The sequence below is a fragment of the Panthera pardus genome, unplaced genomic scaffold (assembly GCF_024362965.1).
Source record: "Panthera pardus isolate Hobbes unplaced genomic scaffold, ASM2436296v1 HiC_scaffold_299, whole genome shotgun sequence".
Taxonomy (NCBI): domain Eukaryota; kingdom Metazoa; phylum Chordata; class Mammalia; order Carnivora; family Felidae; genus Panthera; species Panthera pardus.
In genome coordinates, this window is record NW_026526875.1 from 61656 (window position 1) to 86509 (window position 24854).

The 24854-nt window shown below is 39.0% G+C and overlaps 1 pseudogene; it reads left to right on the plus strand.

Moving 5' to 3' along the window:
- Positions 1-24854, plus strand: part of LOC128774141 (ankyrin repeat domain-containing protein 26-like) — a 50179-nt pseudogene that overhangs the window by 13396 nt on the left and 11929 nt on the right.

A 24854-nucleotide genomic window follows, 5' to 3' on the forward strand; every position in this document is an offset into this window, starting at 1 on the left:
TGAGTTTGTGTAATGTGTAGTTGTCTAGGTATGTGTCCATTTCTTCCAGGTTGTCCAGTTTGTTGGCATATACATTTTCGTAGTATTCTCTAATAAATGTATTTCTGTGGTGTTGATTGTGACCTCTCCTTTTTCATTCATGATTTTATCTATTTGGATTCTCTTTTCTTTTTGAGAAAGCTGGCTAGGGGGTTATCAAGTTTATTTACTCTTTAAAAAAAACAACTCTTTCTTAGATTCATTGATTTGTTCTATTTTTTTGTTTGTTTTTTGGGGTTTTTCTTTTGGAATCTATAGTGTTTATTTCTGCTCTAATCTTTCTTATTTCTTCTAGTGGCTGTAGGGTTTCTTTGCTGTTCTTCTAGTTTCTTTAGGTGTGAGGTTCGATTTTGTATTTCAGATTGTTCTTATTTCTTGAGAAAGGCCTGGATGGCAATGTGTTTTCCTTTTAGGGCTGCCTTTGCTGCATCCCGAAGGGGTTGGACTGTCATGTTTTCATTTTCATTTGCCTGCATATATTTTTTCTCATTTTTCCTTTCATCATCTGGTTGGCCCATTCTTTCTCCAGTATGATGTTCTTTAACCTCCTTGCATTTAGAGGCTTCCCAAACTTTTTCTTTTGTTTGATTTCAATTTTCATAGTGTTGTGAATGAAAATACGCATGGTGTGATCTCCGTTCTTTTATATTTATGGAGGGCTGTTTTGTGACCCACTGTATGATCTGTTTTGGAGAATGTAGACTAGAGAAGAACGTAGACTAGAGAAGAATGTGTATTCTGCTGCTGCTGGATGAAATATCTGAATAGATCTGTCAAATCCATCTGGTCCAGCGATTCCTTCAGGGCCTTTGTTTCTTTACCGATTTTGTGCCTAGGTGATCTGTCCGTTGTTGTTAGGGAGTATTAAAGTCACCTGCAATTTCCATATGATTATAAATAAGATTGCTTATGTTTGTGATTAATCAAGGTATATATTTGGGGGCTCTCAAGTTGGGAGCACCAACATTTACAATTGTTAGCTCTTCTTGATGGATATATCCCTTAATTATGATATAATGCCCTTCGCCATTTCTTGTTAGAGACTTTATGTTAAAATCTCATTTGTCTGATCTAAGTATGGCTACCCCAGCTTTCTTTTGACTTCCAGTAGCATAATACATGCTACTATATCCCCTAACCTTCAATCTAATGGTGTCCTCATGTCTCAAATAAGTTTCTTGTAGACAGCATATAGATGGATTTTGTTTTTTAATCCATTCTGATACCCTATGTGTTTGATAAGGGCATTTAGTCCATTCACATTCAGAGTGATTATTTAAAGATATGGATTTCATGTCATTGTGTTGTCTGGAGCTTTCATGCTTGTGGTGATGTTTCTGGTCCTTTGTAGCCTTGACAACATTCCACTCACAGAGTCTCCTTAGGATCTCCTGCAGGGCTGGTTTAGGGGTCATGAGCTCTTGTAGTTTTTGTTTTTCTGGGAAAGCCTATCTCTCCCTCTATTCTGAATGACATCCTTGCTGGAGAAAGGATTCTTAGCTGCATATTTTCCTATTCATCACATGGCCTTTTTCCTACCATCACCTCCTGGCCTGCCAAGTTTCAGCTGGCTGGTCTGCTACTACCCATATGTGTCTACCTTTGTAGGTTAAGGCCCGTTTGTCCCTTGCTGCTTTCAGAATTCTCTTTTCTCTTTGTAACTTGCCAGCTTCACTATGATATGCTGTGGAGAAGACCTATTGTTGAATCTGAAGAGAGTTGTCTGTGCCTTTTGGATTTGGATGTCTGCTTCCTTCTCCAGATTAGGGAGGTTCTCACCTATAATTTGTTCAAGTAAACCTTCTGCCCTTTTTCTATCTCTCTCTTACGCTGGAAGTCTTATGATCCGGATATTATTACATTTCATCGAATCACTTAGTTTTCTAATACTCCCCTCATGGTCTAATATTTTCTTATCACCCTTTTTCTTGGCTTCGTCATGTTCCATAATTTCATCTTCTATGTCACTTATTCTCCCCTCTGTTTCCTCCATCTTTGCTGTTGCTGCATCTAGTTTATTTTGCATCTTATTTACAGTATTTCTTAATTGCTGTGACAATTTCTTAGTTCCTTGATCCCTGCAGCAAAAGATTCTCTGCTGTCTTCTATGCTTTTTTGTAAGCTCAGCTTTTAATCTTACAAAAATTATTCTAAATTCTTGAACCGATATTGTTTATATCGTTTTGAGCAATTCTCTAGCTCTCATTTCTTCCTGGAGTTTCTTTTGAGAATTCTTACATTTCATCAGTGTTCGGTACTTTATGTGTTTTCCTAGTTGTCATGTGTCCTGCACCTGTGAGCACTTTCCAGGGCCTGGCCCTTCAACAGGTATCTTTGGAGTGTGTTTCATGCTCTCTGTTGTGACTCTGGTTGCTTTATTTCCCTACTCATATTGGTGGGTTGGTCATTCCAGCAGGTGTGCTTAGATTTTAAACAGTTGGGGGGGTTGATGGAGTTTTATGAGTTTTTCTATCTTAGCTAATGTGAATAGATACTGTCCCTTGTGCTGTGGGAGCAGCAGGCAGTGTTTCCTCTACTCTTTTCAGATTTTTTTCCCTTGATGACTTCCTTCCATGTATGCACTGGTTGTTATTCTGCCGAATAGCCAAAGGGGACCCTGTGCAGATGCCCAGGGTTCTTTCTGTGTCCTGCTTTCTCGTCTCCTGGATGCTGACCTGTCGTCTCTATCTGCCTTGACTTCACCCGACTCTCAGTTTTGCTTCCTCGAATCAAGGAGTCTGATGAAATCTACTTAAATAATTTATGTCTCCTGTGTCGTAGCCTGAAATCTCTCTCAAGGCAGTGAGCTTGGGCATACATGTTAGGCAAACGTGTTTGGTTTTCAGGGATCATGTTTCTTCATTGAAGTTCTGCGTCTTGAAAATCATGTTAAAATTGTATTTTGTCTGTTTTGTTTTGGCTTGCTTCAGGTAGGAAGATCAATTAGTACGTGTTACACCATCTTGGCCAGGAGCAGATTACAGTGGAACTTCGGCACATGCTCTAGACTGTCGAGAGTGCTTGTCTTCCTCCTTTGCTTAATTGCCTCCTGCTCCTCCTTCATTCCTCAGTATAGTTATCTCTTCGTCAGGGACATCTATCTTCCTTGGGCCCAATCTAGATCAAGTTATGATCACAGAACTCTGTCTTCTAATAGGAACTATCTGAATTTAGAATTACCGTTTGAGTTGTCTTTCTCCTTCACTAGACTTTAAGCTAATCGAGAGCCAGGGGTCTTCTCTATTGTATCTGTAGAGCTGAGTGTAACATCTTCCATTGAAGTTATATATTTATTCAATGTGTGAATGAGTGAATTGAAGATGCACAGGCCTGTATATACAAAAAGTACTCATTTATTTTATTTCTGTTTCTTCTCTGATGCAGATTATGCTGGCTTCTTGAAAATCCAAGATATACGTGTTTCTTATTAGAAATTAAGGAAACTTAACAAAAAATCACTGTAAACTTCTTATGGGAAAAATGACAAAAAAGGAAAAAATGGTTAGTGCACTACAAAACGAGCTACGAGAAGCCAAAGACATGATATCACGGTTAGAGCATCAAAAAGTGGAATGGGAACGTGAATTCTGCTCTTGGCTTGAAGGAAATGTTTCAACTGTTTCCTTTTATACTACAGATGTGTAGGGAAAATTTTGTAATTGCTGACTTACCTTATGGGATTTTCCTGGAAAGAATACTTGTTTAGTGCTGTGAGGTGTGCGATTCTTGGAAATAACACAGCAAGTTCTTAATAGAATATACTTATAATTTAATGTGTATTCCAAATCACAATTTTAACGGCCATATAAAAGTCCACCATAGTCCAAGAAACATCATTATTGAAGAGATTGAATTCTGCTTGTTTTTCATCTTTCATTATTTTAATTAATGCTGTCAGGAATGTCTTTTATATAAAACTGTTTCTACATGCCTGGTTACTTACTTGGAATCAATTCTTCAATATAATATAATCTGGTTAAAGTATAAAAATTTAAAAAAAAGACTTTGATCCATATTTTTTAAATTGTTCTCAGGAAAGTTTATATTACTTTGTGTATCTACCAACAGATTATAAAATGGTCAATTTTCTCAAGACAGTAAAATTCCCCTAAATCGATCCGTTTGCTTCTTAACATGCAGGGGTTAAAAGGTAAAGTGGGGGTGCCTGCGTGGCTCAGTTGGTTAAGCATCTGGCTTCGGCTCAGGTGATGATCTCGTGAGTTTGAGCCTTGCTTTGGGTGGGCTCGAGCCCGGCTTTAGGTGAGCACGAGCGCCACTTCGGGTGAGCTCCTCTTCTCTCACTGTCTCTCCCTCTCTGTCTGCCCTTCGTGGGATTCTGTCTCTCTTGCTCTCTCTCTGACGTCGCTCACTTGTGTCATCTCTCTCTCAACAAAAAATTTAAACAATGTAAACTGGGGGCGCCTGGGTGGCTCAGTCAAGCGTCCGACTTTGGTTCAGGTCATGATCTCAGGGTTCGTGAGTTTGAGCCCCACATCGAGCTGTGTGTTGTCAGTGCAGAGCCCACTTCGGATTTTCTGCCTCCCTCTCTCTCTCTCTCCCCCTTTGTTTGCATGGGCTCTCCCTTTCTCTCTCAAAAATGAATAAACATTAAAAAAAGTAATACGGAAAGTGATTACTGATAAGTTTTTTCAACATCTCTGTCATAACATTTAATTCAAGAGTGTATGCTGAAAGGTCATATTACTCTATTGTTTACTTAATCAATACGTATCCTGTGTTGTTCTAAAAGGGACGTTTAAGTGATTCGTAAAGTAGGTAATCACCCTCAACAAGGTAAGTTGCAAGTGTTGTGGAAGAAGAAACAAAAATTATAGGCAACAGATATTAGACTCGTCAGCATAGTCTTGGATGACAGTGCACGTGTATGTTGTGTAAACAACATCCACAAATGCTCTCTTACACTGCACATCATTTTTGGAGGTACCTGTAAGGTTTCGTCAAGTGGAAATTTTATTTCCAGGAAATTGATAAACTTGCTTATAAACAGCAACTTCTCCTTTTAATGAGAAACTGAATTATCTGTCCTATGGAGGAATAATTATACCTGTGGGAAAGGGGATAATTTTCAACTCTAACTTTCCTGAATAATTTCAAACTTCCTTTCCTACAACATCTACCAGGTTATTACTGACTAAAACTAACTAAATTGCATAATGCTTTCTCCTGGCTTTTTTCAACTGTATATATGGTTTGGAAGAGATTAAAATGACAAATTAAAAACATGAGCCTTACAAGGAAAACAATTGGAGAACATAGTAATTTTTCATTTGAATAATAAGCCAACATTTGTGGAACCAGATCATAAAATGAACTTTTTTTGAAATTTTAAAAGAAGCACATGTAGGGGTGCCTGGGTGGCTCAGTAGGTTGAGCATCCGACTTCAGCTCAGGTCACGATCTCGGGGTCCGTGAGTTCGAGCCCACCGTCGGGCTCTGGGCTGATGGCTCAGAGCCTGGAGCCTGCTTCCGATTCTGTGTCTCCCTCTCACTCTGTGCCTCCCCCGTTCATGCTTTCTCTCTATCTATGTCTTAAAAAGTAAATAAATGTTAAAAAAAAGGAATTAAAAAAAATAAAAGAAGCGCATGTAATTGCAGATAGACCTTAAAACAAGAAAAAGAAGAAGAAAGAAGAAATCCTGATATGTTATATGAAAATATTAGGGAAAAGTTAAGGAGCAACAAAGACTATTATAAGAAAGAAGTTGAAAGAAAACAAGTTCAACTCGCTCTTAGAACGCTAAACATGGAATTGAAGGCCACAAAAAATCACGTAAATAAGATTTTGATAAAAACTGTATTTCCATCAATATTACATAGTGCAATACATATATATTTTATAATATCCCTTTGACTCAATATATATTATTTAGGTTTAAAATAAATTTAAACATGGGATCATGTTCTTTTGAACATTTTTTTAAAGTTTTCCTCTTCAATTTTTGAACTTTTTTTTTAACGGTATGAGACCAGAATCATAATGAAATGTGTCTCCAGGTTGTAGAAGAGCGCAATGACACTCAGTGGCAACTTTCTCCAGATCAGAAGGCCAGAGTCTTACAAGATGGAAGTCTAAACAATCACCTTTACAAGCAAAAGGAGGTAGAAATGGCTCAGAAGAAAACTAATTCTAAGGTATCTTCTTTAGTTATTTGGAAGTACATGTGTGTATGTATTTGTATACATTCTATGTTTTAGTTATTACTTTTACTCCGTGTGTGTGTATAAATATATATATGTATATATGAAACTGAACTCTGTTCATGGAAACTATAGAGGATTTTAAAAGCACATATATTTTGCGGAGGGGCATGGGGACGGTGGCATTTTTGCTTCACTGGATAAAATAATATTCTTGATTAAATGCATTTGTCTGCAACAACTAGTGACATTCATAATGTCCTCATCCAAAGGAGAGGCTTTTATTACTTTCTGTAGGAATTGAGCTTTCCCTAATCACAAAACTATTTCTACTAGCAACATGTGTTTTGGTTTTGAACAGTTACTTCACTGCCTTGATATATTACTAGGTTAGTTGAACACTTCGCTAATGGACAGGAGGACGAGTGTAGCCAGTTCCCTGATCATATTTTCGGTATCAAGTCTCCTACTTTTGAGAAAAGTAACAGTTTTGCTTCAAGTAGCATCCTATTTCATTACAAGGAACTTTTGATAACAATGTCATGCTGTGGTATATACTTAATGATAATATATTGATAGGAATTTTATTCCTAATAAAATATTTGAGTGTATTTCCCTCTTTTCTATTTGTTACTGTTATCACATGAAGAGGAAATACAAGTTATTGCAGCAGTAAATAATCTCATGATTTTCTAAGAGATGTATAAATTTCACCTTATTTCCTATGAGTATTTTGAAATACAAGACTTCTTTCGCACTTGTGTATTTACACTAGAGAAGTGGCAGTGGTTGGTGCAAGAGCACTAGTTGTGGAGTGAGAAGACCTGGGCAGAGTCCTGCAGCTCACCATTTTAATCTCTCCATTCTAGAATTGTTATAACCAAATGAGTTCATTGATGTATGTTGAAGTGTTTCTATTATAGTACAGTGCCTAGATTTGTCAGTTATCAATAGATATAATTCTTATAACTGACTATGGAAATGGTAGCAAAGTAGATATCTATGAAATATTCTCAGGAAAGAAGAATTTTAGGATATTTAATCTGTCCGAGTATATGCAGAGCTAAGGATTTTACTGTGGGGTAGCTTGTTCGATATCTACTGTAAACTAAATTTTTAAGTGTAGTCAGATTTATTAATCTTTTATTTCAGGCCTTCGGGTTTGTTGTAAATCAGAGAAAGGCTTTTCCAATTCTGAGATTCTGAACACTTTTCTCACCAATTCTTTTTTACTTTCATGCCTTCATTATGTTAAGTTAAAGTTCTGAACTTTTGGGAACTTATGCTTGTATAAAATGTGAGATTTGGAGCCAACTGTATTTTTTTCCAGTTGGATATTCACTTACTGTAATCTTCCTTCCTTCCTTCCTTCCTTCCTTCCTTCTTTCCTTCCTTTCTTTTTATGTTTCTTTATTCATTAGAGAGAGAGAATACAAGCAGGGGAGGGGCAGGGAGAGGGAGAGCGAGAATTCTGAGCAGGCTCCTGACTGTCAGCACAGAGCCTGATGTGGGGCTTGAACACACAGAATGTCAGATCATTCCCTGAGCCAAAATCAAGAGTCAGACACTTAACCAATTGAACCACCCTGGCACCCCCTGCAACCTTTTCATTGTTGAAACATAGATGATACTTTCATTTCAAAGAAAATCATGATACTGCCATTTTATTGAGTGCTATCTGAAAATGTGCTTGGTTTTACTTAGCTTTCTGATAATCATGAGAAAACACAAGGTCTGTTGCATAAAAACCACATGTTGCAGGATGAAATTGTCATGTTAAGACTGGAAAGAGACACCATAAAAAATCAGAACTAGGCAGGGAGAAAACATCTTTTGTGTCTTTGAATTCAGTGAACAAAATTGTGTATGTGTTACAAAAAGACGGTGAATTGATGTATGTGTTGATATTTCTCAAAGTACGTATGTGAGAGTTGTCTATTAACATAATTTAATAATAAGATGGTTTAGAAAATCTGTGACAGAAATGTCTTATTAGGTAGTTGTGAGACAACTTCAACAAGAACTGGCTGATACTCTGAAGAAACAGTCTATGTCAGAGGCTTCCCCAGAAGTTACATCATAAATTCTTCTAGAAGATGAAACACGGGATCTCAAGAAGAAATTAGGTCAAATCAGAAGTCTGGTATGTAGTGAATGTAACCTGTCAACAGCTAACTTATAGCTCGTTAAATGATATAAAGTGTTTTAGGATACCAATTTCCATGGACCGCTTTCTTTGGTATTTTCATTATAATTAATTTATTATGATTTTAGTATCTTTACATTGCAATTATTTCGTAAACTTCTGCCTCTTCTTCTCCTATTGGTGTTATACATTGTTTTCTTATAATACTTACTCTTAGGAAAGTTGAGGCTTTTGTATCCTTCCTCACAGAAATTGAGAGACTTTTTTCGTTCTTTCTTTAAAATTTTTGTGACAGTTTATTTATTTTGAGAGAGAAAGAGTGAGGGAGAGTGTGTGCGTGCATGTTAACAGGGGAGGGGCAGAGAGAGGAGAGAGAGAGAATGCCAAGCAGGCTCCATGCTGTCAGTGTAGAGCCAATGTGAAGTTCAGTCTCATGAACAGTGAGATCATGACCTGAGCTGAAAGCAAGAATTGGACACTTAACTGAAGTAGCCACCCGGGTGCCCAAGGGACTTTTGCCCCTACTAAACAATCTTTTTAATGATATCTCTATTACCATGATGAGGCGAGCTGGATCAAATCAGAAGATAATGTTTAATGGAATGTTTCAGATAATTGTCTTAGTTCTCATCTTCCCTTTTGGGAAGAATGCGTATTGATTTCAGGATGACTTGTACAGAAATATCACTTAACAATCCACTTGAACTTCGGCATTTCCTTCATTTTCTTTGCCTTTAAGACATATTGTCAAAGCACGGAAATATTCAGATCATGTGTAGTATGGACGCCCAAAAGGCGAGAATTAAGAACAGTCTCTGTATCCTGCCATTGGGTTTTTTTTAAAGGTTTTTTGAGGTACAATACACATACCATGAAAGTCACCCATTCGCCATGCACAGTTCACTGTCTCTGTGTACACTCGTGCAACCATCACTGCCATCAAGTAGAATGTTTTCCTCACCCTGAAAGGAAACCCTTCCCCGTTGCCCCCCCGCCTCAGGCAACCACCAGTCTACTACTTAGTCTCTCAATGGCGTTGCCTCTTGTGAATATTTCATATAAATGGAGTCACACAATGTGTGGTCCCTTGGGACTAGCTAGCTTCACTTAATGTGTTCTGGGTTCTTCTGTGTTGGTTACAGCTTATATCAGTGCTTCATTTATTTTTATTGTCAAACAGTACTCCCTTGTGGGCTAAAGCCCTTGTTCATTCATCAGTTGATGGACATTTAGGTTGTGTCCACTTCTTTCCTATTAATACTGCTGCTTATGAACAATCACGTAGTCCTTGTGTGGACCTCCGTTTTTAATGTCTCTGCCATCAGATTTTATGCTCTGAGTTATTTGGGTTGATTTCACCATCTCTCAGCCATTCGTCATGCTGTCCTTACTGTCTTTTTAGTTTCTGTTCCTCTTGAGTAAACCTATGTTATTCAGACTTGGCTCACAGTCTCCTTTCCAGTGAACTTTCTCTGACGGTTCTAACTCCCATTAGCTTTAACTCTCTTGACACTTGTCATCTAGCCTGTGAAGAAAAATTCAGTCCTTTATTTGTCATTATTAATTTTTTTTCATGACAGGTAATTTCGTCTTCCTAAGTATAAATTTAAGGGATAGTAATAATTGATACGTGTGGTACTTATCCTTGTATAAATTGAAAATATTTTAACTTAACAGCTTTTCTGATAAAATTAAGTGCTTTATACCGTATCAATAAATTCTTCTTGGAAACATTGGTATAACAAAGCTTTCACTCTAAATATATGCTAAGAAATGAAATACTAAATTGAGGGTTACCTGGCTGGCTCCAGTCCTATCAGAGTCTGCCTTTGGCTCAGGTCATGATCTCCATGTTCTTGAGATGGAGCCCTGCATCGGGCTTTCTGCTGTCAACAGAGCCTGCTTTGGATCTGTTGTGTTCCTCACGTTCTGCGCCACTCAGACTCGTGCTCTGTATCAAAAATTAAACGTTAAAAAAATGTGTGTATATCTCTATACACACACACTTATATAAGTAAAACAATTAATGAAAGCACTTAATCAAATAGAGGAGAAATGTTCAAGTGTTTAGTTCTTGTTTCCCTCTCACTATGAAAAAGCACGCTAAATTTGTCTTCTTTACACAGCCAGAACTGGGATTTAAAAAAAGAAATTTTTTTAACGTTTATTTACTTTAGAGACAGAGAGAGACAGAGCATGAACAGGGGAGGGTCAGAGAGAGGGAGACACACAATCTGAAACAGGCTCCAGGCTCTGAGCTGTCAGTACAGAGGCCCGACGCAGGGCTCAAACTCACGGACCGCGAGATCATGACCTGAGCCGAAGTTGGCCGCTTTTAACCGAGTCACCCAGGCGCCCCCAAACTGGGATTTACAGATTTATAGCACTTTACCAACTGCAAATATCTGGGGACAGCTTTTCTGATATGCTTTTACCACAAAGCCTTAATCTCTTCATCAGAGTACATGCTAAAGCAGCCTAACGTAAACAGTATGGACATGAAACGATTGAGGAACTTTAGTTTCACAAGACTCGATTATTTCCATGTCAGTGGCTTTCCCTTGCCTCTGATGGTCATGTAAAGGATCTACTACTCAGTAAAGGAGGTGCTATTTGTACCGTAGTCTGTGAACATTGTCCACTGCGTGGTAAAGAGAGGAAGTATGTTAAAATGATTATAAGTGGGAAAAAGTACTGTTGGCTAGTGGCATTGGCAAAGTTTTTGAAGTACTGAGGAGATTCTGGGCCTCATGCTCCCCATTTGCTACCACTTGCGGTGGAATGAAGAATAACTTCAGTATAATTTGTATAGGGGAAAACTTGTATTGACAGGCCACCTGCCTAAACTATCACATTGTACTGGAATGCTAACTATAGCAACAGTAACCATGCTACATGCAGACACTTAGAGCTGACTATGTTCCACATACCCTTCTAACTTTTTGATTCCTTATTTCCTAATTTAATCTTCCCAACCTCCCAGTGGGGTAGATACTATTATTTATTTAGAGATCACTTTTTTAAGGTCCTTTGTTTTGAGAAAGAGAGAGAGAGAGACAGAGAGATTGTGGGGAAGGGCATGTAGGGAGAGAGAGAAAAAGGGGGAGAGAGAGAGAGAGAGGGAGAGAGACGGAGAGAGAGAGAGCGAATCCCAAGCAGGCTCCTCGCTGTCCATGCAGAGCTCGATGTGGGGCTCAATCACATGACCCTGAGATCATGTCCTGAGCCGAAATCAAGAGCCAGACGCTGACCCGACTGAGCCACTCAGGTACCCCAGTAGGTGCTGTTATTACCTTCATTTTACAGATGCAGAGACTGAGACACGGAAGTTTTAGGTAGTGTGCTCAAGGTCTTACAGCTCATAACCAGCAGAACTGGGAATTCAGACCAGGCATTCTGGCCCCTACTAGGATATTGCTTCTAAAAATTTCATCATTTTGTTGTCACTGAAAACAGCTTGTTCAGTTTTGTAATCATGAGAATAGCAACGGCATTCACCTATGTGAATATGTAAAATCATAGTTGATGTGGTGCTTGGAATATGAAACTAGAAATGTTTACCATAAGGTAAATTCCTATATTTCCCCATTTGACCAATAGATACATTTGAAGGTTTATCTGATCATATATAATTTAAAAACATTAACAATTTTATGTTTTTGTAGGAGAGTAAGGCTGGTAAACTATCCTGTAAGAGTGTTGAAACATTTCGTCTTTGTAGGCCATAGTCTCTGTTGCAGAAGCTGAACTCTTGTTATGGCCTCAAAGTAGCCGTCAGTCAGCATGTAGAGGAGAGAGAGGCTGGCTCCAAAAAGATTTTACTTACATCGGCGCTTGGGCGGTATAGTTGCTTGAGGTCCTGACTCTTAATTTCCACTCAGGTCATGATCCCAAATCCCACATCATGAGACCGGTCATGAGGCCGAGGCCCACATCAGGCTTTGCCCTGAGCTTGCAGCCTGCTTACCATTTTCTCTGTCTCTCCCTCTGTCTCTCTTCCCCACTTCTGCATATTCTCTCACTGTCTGTCTCTCTCTCAGGTCAAAAAAAATTAACAGGCGATGGTGTTTTACTATATTTTCAGTGGTTAAAATGATTTTTTTCTTTATTTTAGTTGCAGGAAGAACAGGAACGACATGCAGAGGCCGTAAGATATACTGAGGAGATGAAAGATCATGTGCAAAAGTATAATTTAAGCCTCACAGAAAATGACTTTTTTATTTATAAAGAAGATAAACAGTGTAGTATGGGAAATGTATTATTTATGCCAGTATATCATTGTTAAGCTGGATACAAAGTCCAGCTTTGGGCTATTTTGAAATGCAAAATTGTGGCATATTATGTCTCACTTTTGCACCTTATCCACAAAAAAAATGAAAGGGAACATTCCCAAATCTTCCTCTTAATAAAATTTAAAGAATTTCTGTAAGACCTTCATTTGTTCAGAAACTATATGATGTTGTTTTAAATTTATGTGCGAGAATAATTATCTTAAGATCTGCCTTTTAGGCTACAGGTTAAAAATGCCACGGAAGAAGCAACCAGCAAACATCAAGCGGCCCAAATTCAAGATCTTGAGAGCAACGTGATAAAGACAAGTTTAGTAAGTCGGGTTCTTAATGTCTGTCCTACTGAAAAGGAATCCTTATTTCACTAGTAGTAGTACATAAGTATGTTTTGGATCCTATGGAAAATCTCACTGCTCCAAAGGTTTGGTTGATATTATTCCTACTTGCTACAATGTTGTAATTCTTCAATATAGATGAAGTTGATTGAACTCATAAAGTAATGGTGTTTATAGTGAGATTTTCATAAAAACATTGTGAGAGTCTAAAAAAAGCAACATTTTATCTATATCCCAGTGAACGTTTTGTTTTGTCCACGTTTTGGCTACTGTTAATAATGCTGCTGTGAACGTTGGCATACAGATGTGTGAGTCCCTGCTAATATTTTTCAACGTGTTTCAAACTTCCGCATACTTTGAGTGACCATGTCATCTTGAATTCTGTCTTTCTCTTGTAGTCTCAACCCTTCAGTGAGAGTTTGAGAACGGGTTATTTTCATGATGAATTGTAATTTGTAATTACAAGTTTGCAATATACTGTCTTCGTCAAGAATGACTAGCAGGTCTTTATGCAAACGTCCTTCTCAAAGGAATGGACTTTTCTCTTTGTTGGATTTTGTAAATGACAAGAAATGCCAGTGAAAAAGTAGAAATGTCTGCTCTGTCAGGGCCTTACCTAGTAACATAGTGCTCCTACCATTGCAAGTTCAGAAACCCATTTTCTTTTTCCACTCACTTGAGTTCATCAGCCTTTCAGAGATTTCACAATTCAATCTCAGAAAAGACTAATGTGCCATTCAGGATTCTAATTTATTGATATGTAGTGAAACCCCAACTGTTTTCCAAGCAGAACAATTAATGTCCCCCACTCTCACCCTCCTTTGGAGGATGCTCATTGTAAATCCTAAGCGGGAGCAAGGAGATAGATACAGTGACCAACTCTTTTCTGTCAGTCACAAAAGCTGTATAATATACATGCAAGTTTCATTAGATAGCTATACCCGTCAGGGGAATTAGAACATTCTGTTGACTGGTCCTTTTTGTGGCTGAAGAGTCATTGAAAATCATTTTCTTTTCTAGACGTCTTACAAATGAGTCACATTGTAATAGGGAACTTTTCAGGCGAGTAATATGACACTCTGTTGATCAGTCTTCTATGAATGAGAGTGCTAGGCCTTGTCCTGCTACTGTGCCCTAAAGAAATCATGAAGGTCTCAAAAACTAAAATTTGTAAGCATATGCGAAGCTGATGAAGCTTATTAAAGAATAACGAGGGAGTTTCTGTACATCTCTATAGAAAGGAATTAGGGTCATGGTATGAAATTAGCTGCCACTTTAAGGTCTTCTCTGTGAATCAAAAACTTAAGATTGCATTCGGGCAACTCAGTCCATAGCTCTGACTTCTCTAGAAGGTCCTTATCTCCTGATTCCCCAACCAGAGGCTTCCTGGGTTGAGAAATATTTTGGTGAGCCTGGCGTGGTTCCTCTTTTTGTTTTATAGTTTTTATTTTTTTTTAAATTTGCATCCAAATTAGTTAGCATTTAGTGAAGCAATGATTTCAGGAGTAGATTCCTTAATGCCCCTTACCCATTTAGCACATCCCCCCTCCCACAACCCCTCCAGCAATCTTGTTTGTTCTCCATATTTATGAGTCTCTTGTGTTTGTCCTCCTCCCTGTTTTTATATTATTTTTGTTTCTTTTCCCTTTTGTTCATCTGTTTTGTCTCTTAAAGTCCTCATACGAGGGAAGTCATATGATTTTTGTCTTTCTCCGACTAATTTCACTTAGCATAATATGCTCCAGTTCCATCCACGTAGTTGCAAATGGCAAGATTTCATTCTTTTTGATTGCCGAGTAATACTCCATGGAATATATACATACCACATCTTCTTTTTTTAATTTTTGTTAACGTTTTACTCATTTTTGAGACAGGGGAGACAGATCGTGAACAGGGGAGGGTCAGAGAGAGGGAGACACAGAATCTGAAACAGGTCCAGGCTCTGAGCTGTCAGCACACAGCTCGAAGCGAGGCTCGAACTCACGGACCGTGAGATCATGACGTGAGCCGAAGTCAGCCGCTTAACCGACTGAGCCACCCAGGCGCCACATACCACATCTTCTTTTCCGTTCATCCATTGGTGGACAGTTGGGCTCTTTGCATACTGTGGCTATTGTTGAGAATGCTGCTATAAACATGGCAGTGCATGTGTCCCTTTGAAAGAGCACACATGTATCCTTTGCATAAATGCCTAGTAGTGCAATTGCTGGGTTGTAGGGTAGGTGTATTTTTAGTTTTTTGAGGAAACTCCATACTGTTTTCCAGAGTGGCTGCACCAGCTTGCATTGCCACCATCAGTGGAAAAGAGATCCTCTTCTCTGCATCCTCACCAACATCTGTTGTTGCCTGAGTTGTTAATGTAAGCTTTTCTGACAGGCGCAAGGTGGTATCTCAGTGTGGTTTTGATTTGTATGGCCATCTGGATGTCTTCTTTGGAGCAGTGTCTATTCATGTCTTTTGCCCATTACTTCACTGGATGACTTGTGTTCTGGGTGTTCAGTTTGAGAAGTTCTTTGTAGATTTTGGATACTAACCCTTTATCTGATATGTCATTTGCAAATACCTTCTCCCGTTCTGTCGGTTTCCTTTTAGTTTTTTGATTGTTTCCTTCGCTGTGCAGAAACTTTTTTATTTTGATGAGGTCCCCCTAGTACATTTTTGTCTTTGTTTCCCTTGCCTCCGGAGACCTTTTGAATAGGAAGCTGTTGCAGGCAAGATCAAAGAGGGTTTTGCCTGCTTTCTCCTCGAGGATTGTGTGGCTTCCTGTCTTCCATTGAGGTCTTTCACACATTTTGAGGTTATTTTTTGTGTAATGAACAACTTTTTATGTGAACACGTTTTGATTTCTCTTGGGTGTATACCTAAAAATACAGTTGCTGGTTCATATGGTAACTCTGTTAAATAAACCTATTTTGTTTTTTTTTGTTTTGTTTTTTTTCAACCTTTTGAGGAGGGGCAGGCACCTGGGTGGCTCAGCCGGTTGAGTGTCCAGCTCTTGATTTCAGTTCAGGTCATGATCTCAGGGTTGAGGAATCAAGCCCTACATTGGGCTCTGCTCTGAGCATGGAACCTGCTTGGGATTCTCTCCCCACTCTCCTCTGTCCCTCTACCCCACTTGTGCACTCTCTCTCAAATAAGTTTGGAAGAATTGTTTTTCTAGTTTAAACATTTGAGGAACTGCCAGACTGTTTCCAAAGTGGCAGCTTTACATTTTCATCCGTAGTTTTTGAGAGTTCCCATTTTCCTGATTCTTGCCAATGTTTGTCATTATCTGTTGCTTTTATGATAGCAATTCTAGTGGGTATGAAATGGCATCTTGTGGTTTTTGGTTTGCATTTTCTTAGAACTAATGATGTTGAACGTGTCTCTTTTATTTTTGAGAGAGACAGTGTGAGCAGGGGAGGGGCAGAGAGAGGGAGACACAGAATCTGAAACAGGCTCCAGGCTCTCTCAGCTGTCAGCACAAAGCCCATTGCGGGGCTCGAACCCACAAACCGTGAGATCGTGACCTGAGCCCAAGTCAGAAGCTTAACTGACTGAGCCACCCAGGTACCCCGAACATCCCCCTTTTAACGTGACTATTATCCATTTCTGTATCGCCTTTAAAGAACTAATCCATTTTTTGCCCTTTTCTATATTGGATTGTCTTTTCGTTATTGGAAGACTTATTTAAACATCCTACATACAAATCCCTTAACAGATATGGGATTTTCAGGTATTTTCTCCTAGTCACTTGCCTTTTCACTTTCTTGATGGTGATACTTGAAGCATAGTATTTTTAATTTTGATGAAGTATTCTTAATCTGCTTTTCTCTTTTGGTGTCATGTCTAAGAAATCATTGCCAAATCCAGTCATAAACATATAGACCTAAGCTTTTTCCTAAGAGTTTTATCATTTCAGCTCTTAGATTTTAAGTTAGTTTTGTATATATGCAATGGGGTAGAGGTCTGATTTTATTACTTTGCATGTGGATATCCATTTGTCCCAGTACCATTTGCTACAAAGACTATTCTTATTCCATTTGTCTGCCACCCTTGTGGAAAATCAGTTCACTATAATGTGAGAGTTTATTTTTATATTCTCAATGTTAATACATTGATCTATATGTCTGTCCTTATGCCAGTACCATATCAAATTTTATGAAAACTTCTTCCTAGTTATCTTGCAAATTAACACTTGTGTTATTCCTGTTCTTGGCACAGATCCTACATTCTTGGAAAACACAGTAGCCTGTTTCCCCTTCTTGCACTTAAATAGAAAGATAGGCATAGCCATAAGTTATAGTTCAGTGTGTAAATAATGGAATAGACATTAGATCATTCAAATACTATAGCTGTACAAAGTGAAGTAGTATTAAGTTGATTTATCAGAGACAAATAGTAGATTGGTAATTTGAATGACAACAAACTTTTGAAGCCAACTTGTGTGATATGGAGAAGCATTGTGGGACAACACAAAGATGAAATGGTCTTACCTCCCCACACAAACAAGGTTGGAGTAAGTAAAGGAGAATGTGCAGTTAATTTAAGTAGTGTTAACAGACAGTACATTTGTTTTGCTACTGAAAAGATGAAAAATGATTCCATAACAGTCTCTTTATTTCCTCACTGAGGAAAGGAGAGTGAAGATTGAGCATTCAATGGATTAAAAAATACTCAAAGCTGCCTATTTCCTTTAATTGAAATCAGATCAAAGACCAAATTTTGGTTATCAAATTGACCCTTTCTAGTTTTTCAACTATTGTGCTTCAAATCGTATGTCTCTGTGCTCCTACCTTAACTTGAGAGGACATTCTAAAGAGGCATTCCTTCCTACTTGTAAGAGTTGTTGGAATTGAAGGGAATTTTAGAAAAAGATCTTAAAGACAGGAAGATGGCAGAGGAGTAGGAGGACTCTAGGCTTGCTTCATCCCACGAATACAACTAGATAACAATCAGCTCACCCTAAATACCCCAGAAATCAACCTGAAGACTGACAGAACAAACTCCACAACAAAAGGGAGAGAAGAGGCCACATCAAAAAAGGTCCTTGATGCAGAAATGTCATCTAGAAGAGAAACAGATCCTGGCTGCTGCAGAGGGGAGGGAGTCGAGGTTGTGGGTAAGGGTGAGAGAGAGGAACGTACAGGGGAACGCACAAAGAGAACATTTCCCCATAGCCACTGGCTTGGAAAACAAGAGGGGCTGCATTTCGTGAGTTCTTGCAACCAGTACTGCTTAAGGTCTGGAGTTTTAAAGGGCATCCGGTTTAGCTGGTTTAGTGCCCTGAGGTACTGCACTGCTCTTGGACAGAGGGCAGGCAAACAACGTGGGAGCATATAGCATGGGTACAGTGGTCTGAAGAGTGCCTGGGGCACACATTGGGGAGATTATTTGCTCTTCTCAGAGCACATCCCTCAGAGGCAAAGTTCAGAGAGACCTGTCTGTAGGAACAAAACTGCTGGCTGGCACCATCTCCTTCTCCTGCCCCTCACCACAAACATAAAGCTACCTGCAGGAAGCAGTGCATTGCTAACACTGGCTACCTAACTTGCTTACACCAAACACCACCCCCTTGTACTCTGGTGGAACTACCTTTCTCAGTCACTCTTGCTTGAGTTCCAGCACAGCAGACCCCTCCCCCAGAAGACCAAGACAAACAAATGCCTGCCCACACCACATCTCCCAACCAGAGAGTTTCCCTTGGCCTCAGTTCCAGTAGAGGTGGTGACAGGTCTCATTTCCTAAGCAGACCAGAGCACACCTAGTTAAAACTTGCTATATTCAGGCCAGGGACCACTCACCAGCCCAGGCAAGGAGAGCCTCTGCAGACGACTGGCCTGAAGGATAGCATAGCCAGAACACAACAGCAGAAGACATGCAGCACACACTGGTGACACTCCCTGAAGTGCTAGACCTTGGGCATTACATGACGTCTTTTTCCTAAGTCCATTACTTTCGGGAGCAGGTGACGTAACTGGCTTCTCTAACACACAGAAGCTGCAGATACTTAGACAAAATGAAAAGACAGAGGCATTTATCCCAAATGAAAGGACAGGATAAGGCCATGGCCAGAGACCTAAATGGGACAGATGTAAATAACACGCCTAATAGAGAATTTAAAACCATGATCATAAGGATATTCACTGGACTTGAGGAAAGAATGAAAGACATCCGAGAGACACTTACCACAGACATAAAAGAGTTCAAGAATCAGAGATGAAGAGTGAAGTAAAAATGAACAGCAAGCTGGAAGAAGCAGAGGAACAAATTAATGACCTAGAAGACAAAGTAATGGAAAGCAGTGAAGCTGAAGAAGACAAAGAAGAATTATCCAATGCAAGAATAGACTTAAGGCACTCGGTGACTCCATCAAATGTAAAAACAATCATGATAGGAGTCCCAGAAGAAGACAGAGAGAAGGGGACAGATAATTGATTTGAAGACACAATAACTGAAAAATTCCCTAATGTGGAGAAGAAAACAGACATCCAGATCCAGGAGGAACAGAGAACTTCCATCAGCATCAACACCCAAGACATGTAATTAAATTTGCAAAATATATTGGTAACATCTTTTTTTTTTAGTGTTTTTTTTTCTGTGATAGAACGCAGACACAAGCAGGTGAGGGGCAGAGAGAGAGAGAGAGAGAGAGCGAATCCCAAGCACTCTCTGTGCTGTCAGTGCAGAGCCCACTGGAGGGCTTAAACCCACGAACTGCGAGGTCATGACTTGAGCTAAGATCAAGTCATGCTTCACCGACTGAGCCACGCAAGCGCCCCACTGCTACAAATCTTAAAAGCAGCAAAACAAGTCATTCACTTCCAAGGGAAAACCCACAAGGATAGCGGGAGATTTTTCAACAGAAACTTTGCAAGGCAGAAGGAAATGGCATGATATATTCAAAGTGCTGAATGAGAAAAATCTGCAGCCAAATATACCCTATCCAGTAAGGCTATCATTCATAAAAGGAGAGATAAAGAATTTCTCAAACAAAAATGGAAGGAGTTTGTGACCACTAAATCAGCCTGTAAGAAATATTATCAGGGACTCTGAGTGGAAAGGAGAGATCAAAAGTGACAGTATAAAGGCAGGAAATGTAAAAGCAGTAAAATTGTATATTTCTGTAAAAAAAATCGTCAAGAAATGCCCCAAAATTTTATACAATATAATACCTTATGAAAACATGGAGAGGAGAAAAAAAAAATGAGCTCTAACTTAAGTGACCATCAACTTAATATAGACTGCTACACGCAGAAGAGGTGATATACAAATTAATGCTTATCATATCCAAATATATCATTAAAGCAAATTAGAAAGACATCAAAGGGAGAAAAACAATAAAGGATTTGAGAAAATCTCCAGAAACAACCACAAAACAAGTAGTAAAATGACAATAAATACATACCTGTCAATAATTACTTTGGATATAAATGGAATAAACTCTCCAACCAAAAGACCTAGGGTGACAGGATGGATTAAAAAACAAGACCCATCTGTATGCTGCCTATAAAAACCTCAGTTTAGACATAAAGGCACCTGCAGATTGAAAGTGAGGGGATGCTTGCACTGTTGGTGGTAATGCAAACTGGTGCAGCCGCTCTGGAAAACAGTGCGTAGGTTCTGCAAAAACGATTGAAAATCGAACTACCCTACGATCCCTCAATAGCACTACAGGGAATTTATGCAAAGGATACAGGAGTGCTGATTCATAGGGGGACATGTACTCCAATGTCTATAGCAGTGCTTTCAACAATAGCCAAATTGTGGAAAGAGCCTAAATGCCCACCAAATGATAAATGGACAAAGAGATGTGGTTTATATATACACTGAAATACTACCTGGCAAGGAGAAAGAGTGAAATCGTGCTGTCTCTTGCAATATGGATAGAACTAGAAGGTATTTTGCTACGTGAAATAAGTCACAGAAAGACAGATATCGTATGTTTTTTTTCCTATGTGGAACTTGAGAAACTTAACAGAAGACCGTGGGGGAAGGGAAGGGGAAAAATAGTTACAAACAGAGTAGGAGAGGGGGAAACCATAGGAGACTCTTGAATGCAGAGAACAAATAGAGGGTTGAGGGGGGCGGTGGGTAAGAAGGGAAAGTGGGTGGTGGGCATTGAGGAGGGCTCTTGTTGGGATGAGCCCTGGGTGTTGTCTATAAGTGATGAACCACGGGAATCTACTCCCAAGCCAAGAGCACACTATACACACTGTATGTTAGCCAAGTTGACAATAAATTCTATTAAAAAAAATGAAAGCGAGGGGATGGAGAAAAATTTATCACGTTAAAAGAAAAAATAGCGATACTTTTTTAGACAAAAGAGTCTTTAAAACAAAGACTGTGGGGCACCTGGGTGCCTCAGTCATTTGAGCGACCGACTAGGTCTTGGCTCAGGTCATGATCTTATGACTGGTGGCTTTGAGCCCCATGTTGGGCTCCAGGCTGACAGCATGGAGGCTGCTTGAAATTATCTCTCCCCCTTTCTATATCCCTCCCCAACTCTCACTCAAAATAAATAACCAAAAACAAAGACTGAAGCAAGAGCCAAAGAATGCTAATATATCATAATAAAGGGTACAATCCAATAGGAAGATCTAACAATTGTAAATATTTATGCACCCACCATGAGAGCACTCAAGTACATAAAACAATAACCAACATAAAGGAACTAATTAATAAGACAGTAATAGGGTACTTTAACACCCCATTTACATCAATACCTTAACAAAAAAATCACCAACAAATACATCTTAACAGAAAATCACCAAAGAAACAGTGGCTTTGAGACATACAGAGAAAGAGAGATATATGTGTTCACTCTTATGTGGATCCTGAGAAACTTAACAGGAATCCATGGGGGAGGGGAATGAAAAAAAAAAGAGGTTAGAGTGGGAGAGAGCCAAAGCATAATACACTCTTAAAAACTGAGAACAAACTAGGGTTGATGGGGGGGGTGGGAGGGAGTGGAGGGTGGGTGGTGGGTATTGAGGAGGGCACCTGTTGGGATGAGCACTGGGTGTTGTATGGAAACCAATTTGGCAATAAATTTCATATATTAAAAAAATAAAGAAAGAAAGAAAAAGAAACAATGGTTTTGAATGACAGAGCAGACCAGATTGGACTTAAGAGATTTTTTCAGAATGTTCCATCTTAAAAGAGAATACACGTTGGCTTCAAGTGTACATGGAATATTGTCAAGAATGGATCACAAACAAAAAACACGCCTTAAATTTTAAAAACAATACATTCAGGTTGCATAACGTGCTACTACACAGGAATGGGTTAAGCAAGAGATACAAGAAGAAGCTTAAAAACGTGTATGCAAATGGAAATGAAAAAACAATGGTCTGAAACCTTTGAGATGCTGCAAAAGTGGTCCTAAGAGGGAAGTTCATAGCAATATGAGCCTATTTCAAGAAGCAAGAAAAATTTCAAACCTAACCTTACACCTAAAGTAGCTAGAAAAAGAACAAATGAAGCCTGAAGCCAGCAGAAGAAAGCAAGTAATAATGATCAGAACAGGGGGCCCTTGGGTGGCTTAAATGGTTAAGTGTCTGACTCTCGATTTTGGCGCAGGTCATGATCTCACAGTTGTGAGATCGAGCCCCGTGTTAGGCTCTCTGATGGCAGCAAGGAACCTGTCTTGGATTCTCTCTCTCCCTCTCTCTCCCTCTATATTTCTGCCCATCCCCCACTCATGTGTGGTCTCTCTCAAAATAAAATTTAAAAAAGAGATTAAAGAAGAAATGAATGATAGACAAAAAAAAAACCACATAATACTAGAACAGATCAATGAAACCTAGAGCTGGTTCTTTGTAAAAATTAATAAAACTGATAAGGTGTTAGCCAGAGTAATCAACAAGAAAATAGAAAAGACCAAAATAAATAAAACCACAAATGTGAGAGTAGAAATAAGAACCAACACCACAGAAATGCAAACATTTATGAGAGAATGTTGTGAAAAAATGTAAGCCAGCAAGTTGGACAACTTAGAAGAAATGAATAAATTCCTAGAAATATATAACTTACCAAACTAAAACAAGAAGAAATAGAAAATTTGAAAAAAATCAATAACCAGCAAGGAAACTGAATCAGGAATCAAAAAACTCTCAACAAACACAAGTCTAGGACCAGATGACTTCAGACGTAAATTTTAACATGTAAAGAAGAGCTAATCCAAAAAAAAAAAAAAAAAAAAAAAGGAAAAAGAAAGTTTAACCTGTCCTTTTCAACTTGTTCCAGAAAAACATAAAAAGAAGGGAAACTTCCCAATTCATTCTATGCCAGCTTTACCCTGATACCAAAACCAGATAAAGACACCACAAAGAGAATTACAGGCCAGCATCTCTGATGAACATGCAAAAATCTTCAACAAAATAAGCAAACTGAATCCAACAATACATTAAAAAATCATTCACCGGGGGCAGGGACAGCTGGGTGGCTTAGGTAAGCATCCAACTTCAGCTCAGGTTACGATCTCATGGTCCGTCGGTTTGATCCCAGTGTCAGGCTCTGTTGACAGCTTGGACCCTAGAGCCTATTTCAGATTCTGTGTTTCCCTCTCTGTCCCTCCCCTCTTGTGCTCTTTCTCAAAAATAAATAAACATTAAAAAAAATCATTCACTATAACCAAATGGGATTTATCCCTGGTTTGCAGGGGTGGTTCAATATTTGCAAGTCAATGAATGTGATACCTCATATCACATAATTTTCAAAAAAGCATAAAATCATATCATTGCAATAGATGCAGAAAAAGAATTTGACAAACTATAACATCCATTCATGATACAAACCTCAACAAAGTAGGCTTAGAGGAACCATACCTCAATATAATAAAGGCCACATATGGAAAATGAGCAGCTAATATGATCCTAACTGGGGAAAAACTGAGAGAAAAACTTCTTAGATCTTGCTTCTAGTTATCTGCTTCTTCTCATTAGCACCATTGGTTGTTAATAAATTAATCTTAACATTTATTACATCCTACTTTAATGGAGACCAATTTCTCCTATACAAGTTTAGGTGTCATCTCTTTTTTTTTCATCCACTTTGCAATTTATCATCTTTGTTTTTTTCTTAACAAACTCCCCAAAGGTTAGATTTCTTTTGTTCACAAATCTGTTAGGAAAAGTGTGGCCAGGACAGCTAGTCTCTGCCCCGCTCAGCTTCAGGTGGGGCAACTGAAAGGTTTGGGGCTGGATCCATTTGAAGATTTGTTCACTAACGTCTGGTGGTTGATGCTGGCTGTTGCCTTGGACTTCAGTTCAGGAGGCAGCAGAAACACTTAAACTGACACACCTAGACCCTCTTTGTGGCCTAGGCTTCCTCACTAGATGGGGAGCTAGATTCCAAGTAAGCAGCCTGAGATACAGAGCAAGGCAGAAGCTGTATCGCCTTTTGTCACCTAGGCTTGGAATACACACAGGATCATAGTCACATATTCTGTTCATTAGGAGCAAGTCACTAAGTTGTTCCATGGCCTTTTTTTAAAATGGAATTAATATTTAAAACCTATGGACACCTTTAAAAAGCAATATAATTTACCCACTGGCCACAAATGTTTGTATTCCTCCCACCTGAAAAATACATTCACTCCCCTCCCCCTCCAATACCTCCTGCGAGTCTCAGTTATCATGGCATTAGGTTCAGGGCTTGAGTCCAAGATCTTACTATCATAGGTGCAGTGGGGATAAGCTGCCTGGGTTATGGTATCTGAAGTATAGCCCCTTGAGTGCAAGGGTTCTCAATATGAGGACTTGAGAACGAAAGAGACAGTTATTTATCACTCACAAATGCAACATTCTAGTCAACTGCTGAAGACTGTCCCATTCAGAAAAAGAAGATGGGAAGCACCCTAGTCCATAAGAGTTTTGAAATAGAGCCTGATGTACGCTGTCAGTT